General features: G+C 31.1%; 6 non-coding genes across 6 annotated transcripts; all 6 read right to left on the bottom strand.

The window, feature by feature from the left end:
- Positions 1–3,814: 3,814 nt before the first annotated feature.
- TRNAP-AGG (transfer RNA proline (anticodon AGG)) lies at positions 3,815–3,886 on the bottom strand. The gene has a single exon. It is a non-coding gene; the product is annotated as a tRNA-Pro (tRNA).
- A 1,906-nt stretch (positions 3,887–5,792) lies between these two features.
- Positions 5,793–5,864, bottom strand: TRNAP-AGG (transfer RNA proline (anticodon AGG)). Its single transcript has one exon. It is a non-coding gene; the product is annotated as a tRNA-Pro (tRNA).
- Positions 5,865–7,770: 1,906 nt separating this feature from the next.
- Positions 7,771–7,842, bottom strand: TRNAP-AGG (transfer RNA proline (anticodon AGG)). Its single transcript has one exon. It is a non-coding gene; the product is annotated as a tRNA-Pro (tRNA).
- Positions 7,843–10,738: 2,896 nt separating this feature from the next.
- TRNAP-AGG (transfer RNA proline (anticodon AGG)) lies at positions 10,739–10,810 on the bottom strand. Its single transcript has one exon. It is a non-coding gene; the product is annotated as a tRNA-Pro (tRNA).
- A 1,906-nt stretch (positions 10,811–12,716) lies between these two features.
- On the bottom strand, positions 12,717–12,788 carry TRNAP-AGG (transfer RNA proline (anticodon AGG)). The gene has a single exon. It is a non-coding gene; the product is annotated as a tRNA-Pro (tRNA).
- Positions 12,789–17,661: 4,873 nt separating this feature from the next.
- TRNAP-AGG (transfer RNA proline (anticodon AGG)) lies at positions 17,662–17,733 on the bottom strand. The gene has a single exon. It is a non-coding gene; the product is annotated as a tRNA-Pro (tRNA).
- Positions 17,734–19,305: the final 1,572 nt, after the last annotated feature.

The following is a 19,305-nucleotide window of genomic DNA, read 5'->3' as shown; positions in this document are numbered from 1 at the left end:
TGACAAAAAGAAAATTGCAAAGTATAGAAAATATTACCTTTAACTAGACATTTTACAATGTTAACCCATTTCAATATTGCAATTTTATTATATATGATGCCTACAGTATTTGGATTTTTCTGGGCAATAATCAGAGAATCTATCACACTCTATGTGAGAAGTACGTTTTTAGACCAATAAGCAACACAAGAGAACATGATTTAGCTGTGTTTTGTGTCAAAATGAGACTGTTCTTTAAATACACTCCAGGTCATCTACGTTGGAGAGATTTGTTTATCTGATATGGTTCCATATGGTTGATTTTCTTACGAAGTATGCACTTATGAAAGTGTAAGTTTTTATTAATATAACATATTGTTGATGTTGAGATTTTTCTAAGCATTCACATCTGAAAATTTGAAAGCCAAGAATCACAGTACCTACAAAGTACCTACTCTTTATTAGTATCATATCTGTAAATAATAAAGACACTCAAAAGAAAGACTTTATTTATTTACAACTTAAGTTAATATAGATTTATTTTGGAACACTTCTGTCTTCTATAGAAAAGAAATGTACAAGTCATTGAAAATTTAACCATAGGAGTCACATTTTACTAAATTTACTCACTTGAAAATCATAAAGCCAAGATTCATAAGTACCTGCAAAGAATAGTCTCATTCAGTTTGGGCACATGAGACTTTTTGAAACATTAACTAAGAATCATCCCATTAATACATAGGGATTTTGTTTTGGACAATGTTATGAGAGCTATTTTGGGAAATTCACAAAATCTAACTTCAAATGGCTAGCTTTACTGAATCAACTAAAAACAATAAGATGAAAATGACTATAAGTCATGGGCTCGTCCAGGATTTGAACCCGGGAACTCTCGCACCCTAAGCGAGAATCATACCCCTAGACAAACGAGCCATTCGGAAACATAAATTTACGTGAGTTTTTTCGAATTTTTAAAAGCAAAAAGAAGTAATTATTTTAAAAATGTAATTCTGACAAAAAGAAAATTGCAAAGTATAGAAAATATTACCTTTAACTAGACATTTTACAATGTAAACCCATTTCAATATTGCAATTTTATTATATATGATGCCTACAGTGTTTCGATTTTTCTGGGGAATAATCAGAGAATCTATCACACTCTATGTGAGAAGTACGTTTTTAGACCAATAAGCAACACAAGAGAACATGATTTAGCTGTGTTTTGTGTCAAAATGAGACTGGTCTTTAAATACACTCCAGGTCATCTACGTTGGAGAGATTTGTTTATCTGATATGGTTCCATATGGTTGATTTTCTTACGAAGTATGCACTTATGAAAGTGTAAGTTTTTATTAATATAACATATTGTTGATGTTGAGATTTTTCTAAGCATTCACATCTGAAAATTTGAAAGCCAAGAATCACAGTACCTACAAAGTACCTACTCTTTATTAGTATCATATCTGTAAATAATAAAGACACTCAAAAGAAAGACTTTATTTATTCACAACTTAAGTTAATATAGATTTATTTTGGAACACTTCTGTCTTCTATAGAAAAGAAATGTACAAGTTATTAAAAATTTAACCATAGGAGTCACATTTTACTAAATTTACTCACTTGAAAATCATAAAGGCAAGATTCATAAGTACCTGCAAAGAATAGTCTCATTCAGTTTGGCACATGAGACTTTTTGAAACATTAACTAAGAATCATCCCATTAATACATAGGGATTTTGTTTTGGACAATGTTATGAGAGCTATTTTGGGAAATTCACAAAATCTAACTTCAAATGGCTAGCTTTACTGAATCAACTAAAAACAATAAGATGAAAATGACTATAAGTCATGGGCTCGTCCAGGATTTGAACCCGGTACCTCTCGCACCCTAAGCGAGAATCATACCCCTAGACCAACGAGCCATTCGGAAACATAAATTTACGTGAGTTTTTTCGAATTTTTAAAAGCAAAAAGAAGTAATTATTTTAAAAATGTAATTCTGACAAAAAGAAAATTGCAAAGTATAGAAAATATTACCTTTAACTAGACATTTTACAATGTAAACCCATTTCAATATTGCAATTTTATTATATATGATGCCTACAGTGTTTCGATTTTTCTGGGGAATAATCAGAGAATCTATCACACTCTATGTGAGAAGTACGTTTTTAGACCAATAAGCAACACAAGAGAACATGATTTAGCTGTGTTTTGTGTCAAAATGAGACTGGTCTTTAAATACACTCCAGGTCATCTACGTTGGAGAGATTTGTTTATCTGATATGGTTCCATATGGTTGATTTTCTTACGAAGTATGCACTTATGAAAGTGTAAGTTTTTATTAATATAACATATTGTTGATGTTGAGATTTTTCTAAGCATTCACATCTGAAAATTTGAAAGCCAAGAATCACAGTACCTACAAAGTACCTACTCTTTATTAGTATCATATCTGTAAATAATAAAGACACTCAAACGAAAGACTTTATTTATTCATATCTTAAGTTAATATAGATTTATTTAGGAACACTACTGTCTTCTATAGAAAAGAAATGTACAAGTCATCGAAAATGTAACCATAGTAGTCACATTTTACTAAATTTACTCACTTGAAAATCATAAAGCCAAGATTCATAAGTACCTGCAAAGAATAGTCTCATTCAGTTTGGGCACATGAGACTTTTTGAAACATTAACAAAGAATCATCACATTAATACATAGGGATTTTGTTTTGGACAATGTTATGAGAGCTATTTTCGGAAATTGACAAAATCTAACTTGAAATGGCTAGCTTTACTGAATCAACTAAAAACAATAAGATGAAAATGACAAGGACAAGGAGTCATGGGCTCGTCCAGGATTTGAACCCTGGACCTCTCGCACCCTAAGCGAGAATCATACCCCTAGACCAACAAGCCATTCATAAGCAAAGATTTAAGTGCGTTTTTTGAATTTTTAAAAGCATAAAGAAGTAATTATTTTAAAAATGTAATTCTGCCAAAAAGAAACTTGTAAAGTATAGAAAATATTACCTTTAACTAGACATTTTACAATGTAAACCCATTTCAATATTGCAATTTTATTATATATGATGCCTACAGTGTTTGGGTTTTTCTGGGGAATAATCAGAGAATCTATCACACTCTATGTGAGAAGTACGTTTTTAGACCAATAAGCAGCACAAGAGAACATGATGTAGCTGTGTTTTGTGTCAAAATGAGACTGTTCTTTAAATACACTCCAGGTCATCTACGTTGGAGAGATTTGTTTATCTGATATGGTTACATATGGTTGATTTTCTTACGAAGTATGCACTTATGAAAGTGTAAGTTTTTATTAATATAACATATTGTTGATGTTGAGATTTTTCTAAGCATTCACATCTGAAAATTTGAAAGCCAAGAATCACAGTACCTACAAAGTACCTACTCTTTATTAGTATCATATCTGTAAATAATAAAGACACTCAAACGAAAGACTTTATTTATTCATATCTTAAGTTAATATAGATTTATTTAGGAACACTACTGTCTTCTATAGAAAAGAAATGTACAAGTCATCGAAAATGTAACCATAGGAGTCACATTTTACTAAATTTACTCACTTGAAAATCATAAAGCCAAGATTCATAAGTACCTGCAAAGAATAGTCTCATTCAGTTTGGGCACATGAGACTTTTTGAAACATTAACAAAGAATCATCCCATTAATACATAGGGATTTTGTTTTGGACAATGTTATGAGAGCTATTTTCGGAAATTGACAAAATCTAACTTCAAATGGCTAGCTTTACTGAATCAACTAAAAACAATAAGATGAAAATGACAAGGAGTCATGGGCTCATCCGGGATTTGAACCCGGGACCTCGCGCACCCTAAGCGAGAATCATACCCCTAGACCAACGAGCCATTCAGAAGCAAAGATTTAAGTGCGTTTTTTGAATTTTTAAAAGCATAAAGAAGTAATTATTTTAAAAATGTAATTCTGCCAAAAAGAAACTTGCAAAGTATAGAAAATATTACCTTTAACTATCCATTTTACAATGTAAACCCATTTCAATATTGCAATTTTATTATATATGATGCCTACAGTGTTTGGGTTTTTCTGGGGAATATTCAGAGAATCTATCACACTCTATGTGAGAAGTACGTTTTTAGACCAATAAGCAGCACAAGAGAACATGATTTAGCTGTGTTTTGTGTCAAAATGAGACTGTTCTTTAAATACACTCCAGGTCATCTACGATGGAGAGATTTGTTTATCTGATATGGTTCCATATGGTTGATTTTCTTACGAAGTATGCACTTATGAAAGTGTAAGTTTTTATTAATATAACATATTGTTGATGTTGAGATTTTTCTAAGCATTCACATCTGAAAATTTGAAAGCCAAGAATCACAGTACCTACAAAGTACCTACTCTTTATTAGTATCATATCTGTAAATAATAAAGACACTCAAAAGAAAGACTTTATTTATTCACAACTTAAGTTAATATAGATTTATTTTGGAACACTTCTGTCTTCTATAGAAAAGAAATGTACAAGTCATTGAAAATTTAACCATAGGAGTCACATTTTACTAAATTTACTCACTTGAAAATCATAAAGCCAAGATTCATAAGTACCTGCAAAGAATAGTCTCATTCAGTTTGGGCACATGAGACTTTTTGAAACATTAACTAAGAATCATCCCATTAATACATAGGGATTTTGTTTTGGACAATGTTATGAGAGCTATTTTTGGAAATTGACAAAATCTAACTTCAAATGGCTAGCTTTACTGAATCAACTAAAAACAATAAGATGAAAATGACTATAAGTCATGGGCTCGTCCAGGATTTGAACCCGGGATCTCTCGTACCCTAAGCGAGAATCATACCCCTAGACCAACGAGCCATTCGGAAACATAAATTTAAGTGAGTTTTTCGAATTTTTAAAAGCAAAAAGAAGTAATTATTTTAAAAATGTAATTCTGACAAAAAGAAAATTGCAAAGTATAGAAAATATTACCTTTAACTAGACATTTTACAATGTAAACCCATTTCAATATTGCAATTTTATTATATATGATGCCTACAGTGTTTGGATTTTTCTGGGGAATAATCAGAGAATCTATCACACTCTATGTGAGAAGTACGTTTTTAGACCAATAAGCAACACAAGAGAACATGATTTAGCTGTGTTTTGTGTCAAAATGAGACTGTTCTTTAAATACACTCCAGGTCATCTACGTTGGAGAGATTTGTTTATCTGATATGGTTCCATATGGTTGATTTTCTTACGAAGTCTGCACTTATGAAAGTGAAAGTTTTTATTAATATAACATATTGTTGATGTTGAGATTTTTCTAAGCATTCACATCTGAAAATTTGAAAGCCAAGAATCACAGTACCTACAAAGTACCTAATCTTTATTAGTATCATATCTGTAAATAATAAAGACACTCAAAAGAAAGACTTTATTTATTCACAACTTAAGTTAATATAGATTTATTTTGGAACACTTCTGTCTTCTATAGAAAAGAAATGTACAAGTCATTGAAAATTTAACCATAGGAGTCACATTTTACTAAATTTACTCACTTGAAAATCATAAAGCCAAGATTCATAAGTACCTTCAAAGAATAGTCTCATTCAGTTTGGGCACATGAGACTTTTTGAAACATTAACTAAGAATCATCCCATTAATACATAGGGATTTTGTTTTGGACAATGTTATGAGAGCTATTTTTGGAAATTGACAAAATCTAACTTCAAATGGCTAGCTTTACTGAATCAACTAAAAACAATAAGATGAAAATGACAAGGAGTCATGGGCTCGTCCGGGATTTGAACCCGGGACCTCTCGCACCCTAAGCAAGAATCATACCCCTAGACCAACGAGCCATTCAGAAGCAAAGATTTAAGTGCGTTTTTTGAATTTTTAAAAGCATAAAGAAGTAATTATTTTAAAAATGTAATTCTGCCAAAAAGAAACTTGCAAAGTATAGAAAATATTACCTTTAACTATCCATTTTACAATGTAAACCCATTTCAATATTGCAATTTTATTATATATGATGCCTACAGTGTTTGGGTTTTTCTGGGGAATATTCAGAGAATCTATCACACTCTATGTGAGAAGTACGTTTTTAGACCAATAAGCAGCACAAGAGAACATGATTTAGCTGTGTTTTGTGTCAAAATGAGACTGTTCTTTAAATACACTCCAGGTCATCTACGATGGAGAGATTTGTTTATCTGATATGGTTCCATATGGTTGATTTTCTTACGAAGTATGCACTTATGAAAGTGTAAGTTTTTATTAATATAACATATTGTTGATGTTGAGATTTTTCTAAGCATTCACATCTGAAAATTTGAAAGCCAAGAATCACAGTACCTACAAAGTACCTACTCTTTATTAGTATCATATCTGTAAATAATAAAGACACTCAAACGAAAGACTTTATTTATTCATATCTTAAGTTAATATAGATTTATTTAGGAACACTACTGTCTTCTATAGAAAAGAAATGTACAAGTCATCGAAAATGTAACCATAGTAGTCACATTTTACTAAATTTACTCACTTGAAAATCATAAAGCCAAGATTCATAAGTACCTGCAAAGAATAGTCTCATTCAGTTTGGGCACATGAGACTTTTTGAAACATTAACAAAGAATCATCACATTAATACATAGGGATTTTGTTTTGGACAATGTTATGAGAGCTATTTTCGGAAATTGACAAAATCTAACTTGAAATGGCTAGCTTTACTGAATCAACTAAAAACAATAAGATGAAAATGACAAGGAGTCATGGGCTCGTCCAGGATTTGAACCCTGGACCTCTCGCACCCTAAGCGAGAATCATACCCCTAGACCAACAAGCCATTCATAAGCAAAGATTTAAGTGCGTTTTTTGAATTTTTAAAAGCATAAAGAAGTAATTATTTTAAAAATGTAATTCTGCCAAAAAGAAACTTGTAAAGTATAGAAAATATTACCTTTAACTAGACATTTTACAATGTAAACCCATTTCAATATTGCAATTTTATTATATATGATGCCTACAGTGTTTGGGTTTTTCTGGGGAATAATCAGAGAATCTATCACACTCTATGTGAGAAGTACGTTTTTAGACCAATAAGCAGCACAAGAGAACATGATGTAGCTGTGTTTTGTGTCAAAATGAGACTGTTCTTTAAATACACTCCAGGTCATCTACGTTGGAGAGATTTGTTTATCTGATATGGTTACATATTGTTGATTTTCTTACGAAGTATGCACTTATGAAAGTGTAAGTTTTTATTAATATAACATATTGTTGATGTTGAGATTTTTCTAAGCATTCACATCTGAAAATTTGAAAGCCAAGAATCACAGTACCTACAAAGTACCTACTCTTTATTAGTATCATATCTGTAAATAATAAAGACACTCAAACGAAAGACTTTATTTATTCATATCTTAAGTTAATATAGATTTATTTAGGAACACTACTGTCTTCTATAGAAAAGAAATGTACAAGTCATCGAAAATGTAACCATAGGAGTCACATTTTACTAAATTTACTCACTTGAAAATCATAAAGCCAAGATTCATAAGTACCTGCAAAGAATAGTCTCATTCAGTTTGGGCACATGAGACTTTTTGAAACATTAACAAAGAATCATCCCATTAATACATAGGGATTTTGTTTTGGACAATGTTATGAGAGCTATTTTCGGAAATTGACAAAATCTAACTTCAAATGGCTAGCTTTACTGAATCAACTAAAAACAATAAGATGAAAATGACAAGGAGTCATGGGCTCATCCGGGATTTGAACCCGGGACCTCGCGCACCCTAAGCGAGAATCATACCCCTAGACCAACGAGCCATTCAGAAGCAAAGATTTAAGTGCGTTTTTTGAATTTTTAAAAGCATAAAGAAGTAATTATTTTAAAAAATTTAATTCTGACAAAAAGAAACTTGTAAAGTATAGAAAATATGCCCTTTAACTAGACATTTTACAATGTAAACCCATTTAAATATTGCAATTTTATTATATATGATGCCTACAGTGTTTGGGTTTTTCTGGGGAATATTCAAAGAATCTATCACACTCTATGTGAGAAGTGCATTTTTAGACCAATAAGCAGCACAAGAGAACATGATTTAGCTGTGTTTTGTGTCAAAATGAGACTGTTCTTTAAATACACTCCAGGTCATCTACGTTGGAGAGATTTGTTTATCTGATATGGTTACATATGGTTGATTTTCTTACGAAGTATGCACTTATGAAAGTGTAAGTTTTTATTAATATAACATATTGTTGATGTTGAGATTTTTCTAAGCATTCACATCTGAAAATTTGAAAGCCAAGAATCACAGTACCTACAAAGTACCTACTCTTTATTAGTATCATATCTGTAAATAATAAAGACACTCAAACGAAAGACTTTATTTATTCATATCTTAAGTTAATATAGATTTATTTAGGAACACTACTGTCTTCTATAGAAAAGAAATGTACAAGTCATCGAAAATGTAACCATAGGAGTCACATTTTACTAAATTTACTCACTTGAAAATCATAAAGCCAAGGTTCATAAGTACCTGCAAAGAATAGTCTCATTCAGTTTGGGCACATGAGACTTTTTGAAACATTAACAAAGAATCATCCCATTAATACATAGGGATTTTGTTTTGGACAATGTTATGAGAGCTGTTTTCGGAAATTGACAAAATCTAATTTGAAATGGCTAGCTTTACTGAATCAACTAAAAACAATAAGAAGAAAATGACTATAAGTCATGGGCTCGTTCGGGATTTGAACCTGGGACCTGTCGCACCCTAAGCGAGAATAATACCCCTGGACCAACGAGCCATTCAGAAGCAAAAATTTAAGTGCATTTTTCGAATTTTTAAAAGCAAAAAGAAGTAATTATTTTAAAAATGTAATTCTGCCAAAAAGAAACTTGTAAAGTATAGAAAATATTACCTTTAACTAGACATTTTACAATGTAAACCCATTTCAATATTGCAATTTTATTATATATGATGCCTACAGTGTTTGGGTTTTTCTGGGGAATAATCAGAGAATCTATCACACTCTATGTGAGAAGTACATTTTTAGACCAATAAGCAGCACAAGAGAACATGATGTAGCTGTGTTTTGTGTCAAAATGAGACTGTTCTTTAAATACACTCCAGGTCATCTACGATGGAGAGATTTGTTTATCTGATATGGTTCCATATGGTTGATTTTCTTACGAAGTATGCACTTATGAAAGTGTAAGTTTTTATTAATATAACATATTGTTGATGTTGAGATTTTTCTAAGCATTCACATCTGAAAATTTGAAAGCCAAGAATCACAGTACCTACAAAGTACCTACTCTTTATTAGTATCATATCTGTAAATAATAAAGACACTCAAACGAAAGACTTTATTTATTCATATCTTAAGTTAATATAGATTTATTTAGGAACACTACTGTCTTCTATAGAAAAGAAATGTACAAGTCATCGAAAATGTAACCATAGTAGTCACATTTTACTAAATTTACTCACTTGAAAATCATAAAGCCAAGATTCATAAGTACCTGCAAAGAATAGTCTCATTCAGTTTGGGCACATGAGACTTTTTGAAACATTAACAAAGAATCATCCCATTAATACATAGGGATTTTGTTTTGGACAATGTTATGAGAGCTATTTTCGGAAATTGACAAAATCTAACTTGAAATGGCTAGCTTTACTGAATCAACTAAAAACAATAAGATGAAAATGACAAGGAGTCATGGGCTCGTCCAGGATTTGAACCCGGGACCTCTCGCACCCTAAGCGAGAATCATACCCTTAGACCAACAAGCCATTCGGAAGCAAAGATTTAAGTGCGTTTTTTGAATTTTTAAAAGCATAAAGAAGTAATTATTTTAAAAATGTAATTCTGCCAAAAAGAAACTTGTAAAGTATAGAAAATATTACCTTTAACTATCCATTTTACAATGTAAACCCATTTCAATATTGCAATTTTATTATATATGATGCCTACAGTGTTTGGGTTTTTCTGGGGAATAATCAGAGAATCTATCACACTCTATGTGAGAAGTACGTTTTTAGACCAATAAGCAGCACAAGAGAACATGATGTAGCTGTGTTTTGTGTCAAAATGAGACTGTTCTTTAAATACACTCCAGGTCATCTACGTTGGAGAGATTTGTTTATCTGATATGGTTACATATGGTTGATTTTCTTACGAAGTATGCACTTATGAAAGTGTAAGTTTTTATTAATATAACATATTGTTGATGTTGAGATTTTTCTAAGCATTCACATCTGAAAATTTGAAAGCCAAGAATCACAGTACCTACAAAGTACCTACTCTTTATTAGTATCATATCTGTAAATAATAAAGACACTCAAACGAAAGACTTTATTTATTCATATCTTAAGTTAATATAGATTTATTTAGGAACACTACTGTCTTCTATAGAAAAGAAATGTACAAGTCATCGAAAATGTAACCATAGGAGTCACATTTTACTAAATTTACTCACTTGAAAATCATAAAGCCAAGGTTCATAAGTACCTGCAAAGAATAGTCTCATTCAGTTTGGGCACATGAGACTTTTTGAAACATTAACAAAGAATCATCCCATTAATACATAGGGATTTTGTTTTGTACAATGTTATGAGAGCTATTTTCGGAAATTGACAAAATCTAATTTGAAATGGCTAGCTTTACTGAATCAACTAAAAACAATAAGATGAAAATGACAAGGAGTCATGGGCTCGTCCGGGATTTGAACCCGGGACCTCTCGCACCCTAAGCGAGGATCATACCCCTAGACCAACGAGCCATTTAGAAGAAAAAATTTAAGTGCATTTTTCGAATTTTTAAAAGCAAAAAAAAGTAATTATTTTAAAAATGTAATTCTGCCAAAAAGAAACTTGTAAAGTATAGAAAATATTACCTTTAACTAGATATTTTACAATGTAAACCCATTTCAATATTGCAATTTTATTATATGTGATGCCTACAGTGTTTGGGTTTTTCTGGGGAATAATCAGAGAATCTATCACACTCTATGTGAGAAGAACGTTTTTAGACCAATAAGCAACACAAGAGAACATGATTTAGCTGTGTTTTGTGTCAAAATGAGACTGTTCTTTAAATACACTCCAGGTCAACAAGGTTGGAGAGATTTGTTTATCTGATATGGTTCCATATGGTTGATTTTCTTACGAAGTATGCACTTATGAAAGTGTAAGTTTTTATTAATATAACATATTGTTGATGTTGAGATTTTTCTAAGCATTCACATCTGAAAGTTTGAAAGCAAAGAATCACAGTACCTACAAAGTATCTACTCTTAATTAGTATCATATCTGTAAATATTAAAGAAACTCAAAAGAAAGACTTTATTTATTCATATCTTAAGTTAATATAGATTTATTTAGGAACACTAATGTCTTCTATAGAAAAGAAATGTACAAGTCATCGAAAATGTAACCATAGGAGTCACATTTTACTAAATTTACTCACTTGAAAATCATAAAGCCAAGATTCATAAGTACCTGCAAAGAATAGTCTCATTCAGTTTGGGCACATGAGACTTTTTGTAACATTAACAAAGAATCATCCCATTAATACATAGGGATTTTGTTTTGGACAATGTTATGAGAGCTATTTTCGGAAATTGACAAAATCTAACTTGAAATGGCTAGCTTTACTGAATCAACTAAAAACAATAAGATGAAAATGACAAGGAGTCATGGGCTCGTCCAGGATTTGAACCCTGGACCTTTTGCACCCTAAGTAAGAATCATACCCCTAGACCAACGAGCCATTCAGAAACAATATTTTAAGTGCGTTTTTCGAATTTTTAAAAGCAAAAAGAAGTAATTATTTTAAAAATGTAATTCTGACAAAAAGAAACTTGCAAAGTATAGAAAATATTACCTTTAACTATCCATTTTACAATGTAAACCCATTTCAATATTGCAATTTTATTATATATGATGCCTACAGTGTTTGGGTTTTTCAGGGGAATATTCAGAGAATCTATCACACTCTATGTGAGAAGTACATTTTTAGACCAATAAGCAGCACAAGAGAACATGATTTAGCTGTGTTTTGTGTCAAAATGAGACTGTTCTTTAAATACACTCCAGGTCATCTACGATGGAGAGATTTGTTTATCTGATATGGTTCCATATGGTTGATTTTCTTACGAAGTATGCACTTATGAAAGTGTAAGTTTTTATTAATATAACATATTGTTGATGTTGAGATTTTTCTAAGCATTCACATCTGAAAATTTGAAAGCCAAGAATCACAGTACCTACAAAGTACCTACTCTTTATTAGTATCATATCTGTAAATAATAAAGACACTCAAACGAAAGACTTTATTTATTCATATCTTAAGTTAATATAGATTTATTTAGGAACACTACTGTCTTCTATAGAAAAGAAATGTACAAGTCATCGAAAATGTAACCATAGTAGTCACATTTTACTAAATTTACTCACTTGAAAATCATAAAGCCAAGATTCATAAGTACCTGCAAAGAATAGTCTTATTCAGTTTGGGCACATGAGACTTTTTGAAACATTAACAAAGAATCATCCCATTAATACATAGGTATTTTGTTTTGGACAATGTTATGAGAGCTATTTTCGGAAATTGACAAAATCTAACTTGAAATGGCTAGCTTTACTGAATCAACTAAAAACAATAAGATGAAAATGACAAGGAGTCATGGGCTCGTCCAGGATTTGAACCCGGGACCTCTCGCACCCTAAGCGAGAATCATACCCCTAGACCAACGAGCCATTTAGAAGAAAAAATTTAAGTGCATTTTTCGAATTTTTAAAAGCAAAAAAAAGTAATTATTTTAAAAATGTAATTCTGCCAAAAAGAAACTTGTAAAGTATAGAAAATATTACCTTTAACTAGATATTTTACAATGTAAACCCATTTCAATATTGCAATTTTATTATATATGATGCCTACAGTGTTTGGGTTTTTCTGGGGAATAATCAGAGAATCTATCACACTCTATGTGAGAAGAACGTTTTTAGACCAATAAGCAACACAAGAGAACATGATTTAGCTGTGTTTTGTGTCAAAATGAGACTGTTCTTTAAATACACTCCAGGTCAACAAGGTTGGAGAGATTTGTTTATCTGATATGGTTCCATATGGTTGATTTTCTTACGAAGTATGCACTTATGAAAGTGTAAGTTTTTATTAATATAACATATTGTTGATGTTGAGATTTTTCTAAGCATTCACATCTGAAAGTTTGAAAGCAAAGAATCACAGTACCTACAAAGTATCTACTCTTAATTAGTATCATATCTGTAAATATTAAAGAAACTCAAAAGAAAGACTTTATTTATTCATATCTTAAGTTAATATAGATTTATTTAGGAACACTACTGTCTTCTATAGAAAAGAAATGTACAAGTCATCGAAAATGTAACCATAGGAGTCACATTTTACTAAATTTACTCACTTGAAAATCATAAAGCCAAGATTCATAAGTACCTGCAAAGAATAGTCTCATTCAGTTTGGGCACATGAGACTTTTTGAAACATTAACTAAGAATCATCCCATTAATACATAGGGATTTTGTTTTGGACAATGTTTTGAGAGCTATTTTTGGAAATTGACAAAATCTAACTTCAAATGGCTAGCTTTACTGAATCAACTAAAAACAATAAGATGAAAATGACAAGGAGTCATGGGCTCGTCCAGGATTTGAACCCGGGACCTCTTGCACCCTAAGCGAGAATCATACCCCTAGACCAACGAGCCATTCAGAAACAATATTTTAAGTGCATTTTTCGAATTTTTAAAAGCAAAAAGAAGTAATTATTTTAAAAATGTAATTCTGCCAAAAAGAAACTTGCAAAGTATAGAAAATATTACCTTTAACTATCCATTTTACAATGTAAACCCATTTCAATATTGCAATTTTATTATATATGATGCCTACAGTGTTTGGGTTTTTCTGGGGAATATTCAGAGAATCTATCACACTCTATGTGAGAAGTACATTTTTAGACCAATAAGCAGCACAAGAGAACATGATTTAGCTGTGTTTTGTGTCAAAATGAGACTGTTCTTTAAATACACTCCAGGTCATCTACGATGGAGAGATTTGTTTATCTGATATGGTTCCATATGGTGGATTTTCTTACGAAGTATGCACTTATGAAAGTGTAAGTTTTTATTAATATAACATATTGTTGATGTTGAGATTTTTCTAAGCATTCACATCTGAAAATTTGAAAGCCAAGAATCACAGTACCTACAAAGTACCTACTCTTTATTAGTATCATATCTGTAAATAATAAAGACACTCAAACGAAAGACTTTATTTATTCATATCTTAAGTTAATGTAGATTTATTTAGGAACACTACTGTCTTCTATAGAAAAGAAATGTACAAGTCATCGAAAATGTAACCATAGTAGTCACATTTTACTAAATTTACTCACTTGAAAATCATAAAGCCAAGATTCATAAGTACCTGCAAAGAATAGTCTCATTCAGTTTGGGCACATGAGACTTTCTGAAACATTAACAAAGAATCATCCCATTAATACATAGGGATTTTGTTTTGGACAATGTTATGAGAGCTATTTTCGGAAATTGACAAAATCTAACTTGAAATGGCTAGCTTTACTGAATCAACTAAAAACAATAAGATGAAAATGACAAGGAGTCATGGGCTCGTCCAGGATTTGAACCTGGGACCTTTTGCACCCTAAGCGAGAATCATACCCCTAGACCAACGAGCCATTCAGAAACAATATTTTAAGTGCGTTTTTCGAATTTTTAAAAGCAAAAAGAAGTAATTATTTTAAAAATGTAATTCTGCCAAAAAGAAACTTGTAAAGTATAGAAAATATTACCTTTAACTAGACATTTTACAATGTAAACCCATTTCAATATTGCAATTTTATTATATATGATGCCTACAGTGTTTGGGTTTTTCTGGGGAATAATCAGAGAATCTATCACACTCTATGTGAGAATAACGTTTTTAGATCAATAAGCAACACAAGAGAACATGATTTAGCTGTGTTTTGTGTCAAAATGAGACTGTTCTTTAAATACACTCCAGGTCAACAACGTTGGAGAGATTTGTTTATCTGATATGGTTCCATATGGTTGATTTTCTTACGAAGTATGCACTTATGAAAGTGTAAGTTTTTATTAATATAACATATTGTTGATGTTGAGATTTTTCTAAGCATTCACATCTGAAAGTTTGAAAGCAAAGAATCCCAGTACCTACAAAGTATCGACTCTTAATTAGTATAATATCTGTAAATATTAAAGACACTCAAAAGAAAGACTTTATTTATTCATATCTTAAGTTAATATAGATTTATTTAGGAACACTACTGTCTTCTATAGAAAAGAAATGTACAAGTCATCGAAAATGTAACCATAGAAGTCACATTTTACTAAATTTACTCACTTGAAAATCATAAAGCCAAGATTCATAAGTACCTGCAAAGAATAGTCTCATTCAGTTTGGGCACATGAGACTTTTTGAAACATTAACAAAGAATCATCCCATTAATACATAGGGATTTTGTTTTGGACAATGTTATGAGAGCTATTTTTGGAAATTGACAAAATCTAACTTGAAATGGCTAGATTTACTGAATCAACTAAAAACAATAAGATGAAAATGACAAGGAGTCATGGGCTCGTCCGGGATTTGAACCTGGGACTTCTCGCACCCTAAGCGAGAATCATACACCTAGACCAACGAGCCATTTAGAAGCAAAAATTTAAGTGCATTTTTCGAATTTTTAAAAGCAAAAAAAAGTAATTATTTTAAAAATGTAATTCTGCCAAAAAGAAACTTGTAAAGTATAGAAAATATTACCTTTAACTAGATATTTTACAATGTAAACCCATTTCAATATTGCAATTTTATTATATATGATGCCTACAGTGTTTGGGTTTTTCTGGGGAATAATCAGAGAATCTATCACACTCTATGTGAGAAGAACGTTTTTAGACCAATAAGCAACACAAGAGAACATGATTTAGCTGTGTTTTGTGTCAAAATGAGACTGTTCTTTAAATACACTACAGGTCAACAACGTTGGAGAGATTTGTTTATCTGATATGGTTCCATATGGTTGATTTTCTTACGAAGTATGCACTTATGAAAGTGTAAGTTTTTATTAATAAAACATATTGTTGATGTTGAGATTTTTCTAAGCATTCACACCTGAAAGTTTGAAAGCAAAGAATCACAGTACCTACAAAGTATCTACTCTTAATTAGTATCATATCTGTAAATATTAAAGACACTCAAAAGAAAGACTTTATTTATTCATATCTTAAGTTAATATAGATTTATTTAGGAACACTACTGTCTTCTATAGAAAAGAAATGTACAAGTCATCGAAAATGTAACCATAGGAGTCACATTTTACTAAATTTACTCACTTGAAAATCATAAAGCCAAGATTCATAAGTACCTGCAAAGAATAGTCTCATTCAGTTTGGGCACATGAGACTTTTTGAAACATTAACAAAGAATCATCCCATTAATACATAGGTATTTTGTTTTGGACAATGTTATGAGAGCTATTTTCGGAAATTGACAAAATCTAATTTGAAATGGCTAGCTTTACTGAATCAACTAAAAACAATAAGATGAAAATGACAATGAGCCATGGGCTCGTCCGGGATTTGAACCCGGGACCTCTCTCACCCTAAGCAAGAATCATACCCCTAGACTAACGAGCCATTTAGAAGCAAAAATTTAAGTGCATTTTTCGAATTTTTAAAAGCAAAAAGAAGTAATTATTTTAAAAATGTAATTCTGCCAAAAAGAAACTTGTAAAGTATAGAAAATATTACCTTTAACTAGATATTTTACAATGTAAACCCATTTCAATATTGCAATTTTATTATATATGATGCCTACAGTGTTTGGGTTTTTCTGGGGAATAATCAGAGAATCTATCACACTCTATGTGAGAAGAACGTTTTTAGACCAATAAGCAACACAAGAGAACATGATTTAGCTGTGTTTTGTGTCAAAATGAGACTGTTCTTTAAATACACTCCAGGTCAACAACGTTGGAGAGATTTGTTTATCTGATATGGTTCCATATGGTTGATTTTCTTACGAAGTATGCACTTATGAAAGTGTAAGTTTTAATTAATATAACATATTGTTGATGTTGAGATTTTTCTAAGCATTCACATCTGAAAGTTTAAAAGCAAAGAATCACAGTACCTACAAAGTATCTACTCTTAATTAGTATCATATCTGTAAATATTAAAGACACTCAAAAGAAAGACTTTATTTATTCATATCTTAAGTTAATATAGATTTATTTAGGAACACTACTGTCTTCTATAGAAAAGAAATGTACAAGTCATCGAAAATGTAACCATAGGAGTCACATTTTACTAAATTTACTCACTTGAAAATCATAAAGCCAAGATTCATAAGTACCTGCAAAGAATAGTCTCATTCAGTTTGGGCACATGAGACTTTTTGAAACATTAACAAAGAATCATCCCATTAATACATAGGGATTTTGTTTTGGACAATGTTATGAGAGCTATTTTCGGAAATTGACAAAATCTAATTTGAAATGGCTAGCTTTACTGAATCAACTAAAAACAATAAGATGAAAATGACAAGGAGTCATGGGCTCGTCCGGGATTTGAACCCGGGACCTCTCGCACCCTAAGCGAGAATCATACCCCTAGACCAACGAGCCATTTAGAAGCAGAATTTAAGTGCATTTTTCGAATTTCTAAAAGCAAAAAGAAGTAATTATTTTAAAAATGTAATTCTGCCAAAAATAAACTTGTAAAGTATAGAAAATATTACCTTTAACTAGATATTTTACAATGTAAACCCATTTCAATATTGCAATTTTATTATATATGATGCCTACAGTGTTTGGGCTTTTCTGGGGAATAATCAGAGAATCTATCACACTCTATGTGAGAAGAACGTTTTTAGACCAATAAGCAACACAAGAGAACATGATTTAGCTGTGTTTTGTGTCAAAATGAGACTGTTCTTTAAATACACTCCAGGTCATCTACGTTGGAGAGATTTGTTTATCTGATATGGTTCCATATGGTTGATTTTCTTATGAAGTATGCACTTATGAAAGTGTAAGTTTTTATTAATATAACATATTGTGTATGTTGAGATTTTTCTAAGCATTCACATCTGAAAATTTGAAAGCCAAGAATCACAGTACCTACAAAGTACCTACTCTTTATTAGTATCATATCTGTAAATAATAAAGACACTCAAACGAAAGACTTTATTTATTCATATCTTAAGTTAATATAGATTTATTTAGGAACACTACTGTCTTCTATAGAAAAGAAATGTACAAGTCATCGAAAATGTAACCATAGGAGTCACATTTTACTAAATTTACTCACTTGAAAATCATAAAGCCAAGATTCATAAGTACCTGCAAAGAATAGTCTCATTCAGTTTGGGCACATGAGACTTTTTGAAACATTAACAAAGAATCATCCCATTAATACATAGGGATTTTGTTTTGGACAATTTTATGAGAGCTATTTTCGGAAATTGACAAAATCTAATTTGAAATGGCTAGCTTTACTGAATCAACTAAAAACAATAAGATGAAAATGACAAGGAATCATGGGCTTGTCCGGGATTTGAACCCGGGACTTCTCGCACCCTAAGTGAGAATCATACCCCTAGACCAACGAGCCATTTAGAAGCAAAAATTTAAGTGCATTTTTCGAATTTTTAAAAGCAAAAAGAAGTAATTATTTTAAAAATGTAATTCTGCCAAAAAGAAACTTGTAAAGTATAGAAAATATTACCTTTAACTAGATATTTTACAATGTAAACCCATTTCAATATTGCAATTTTATTATATATGATGCCTACAGTGTTTGGGTTTTTCTGGGGAATAATCAGAGAATCTATCACACTCTATGTGAGAAGAACGTTTTTAGACCAATAAGCAACACAAGAGAACATGATTTAGCTGTGTTTTGTGTCAAAATGAGACTGTTCTTTAAATACACTCCAGGTCAACAACGTTGGAGAGATTTGTTTATCTGATATGGTTCCATATGGTTGATTTTCTTACGAAGTATGCACTTATGAAAGTGTAAGTTTTTATTAATATAACATATTGTGTATGTTGAGATTTTTCTAAGCATTCACATCTGAAAATTTGAAAGCCAAGAATCACAGTACCTACAAAGTACCTACTCTTTATTAGTATCATATCTGTAAATAATAAAGACACTCAAACGAAAGACTTTATTTATTCATATCTTAAGTT

This window comes from Mixophyes fleayi, chromosome 1 (assembly GCF_038048845.1).
Source record: "Mixophyes fleayi isolate aMixFle1 chromosome 1, aMixFle1.hap1, whole genome shotgun sequence".
Classification (NCBI taxonomy): Eukaryota; Metazoa; Chordata; class Amphibia; order Anura; family Limnodynastidae; genus Mixophyes; species Mixophyes fleayi.
The sequence above is the reverse complement of the archived record's forward strand: the minus strand, read 5'-3'. Positions and strand labels throughout refer to the sequence as shown.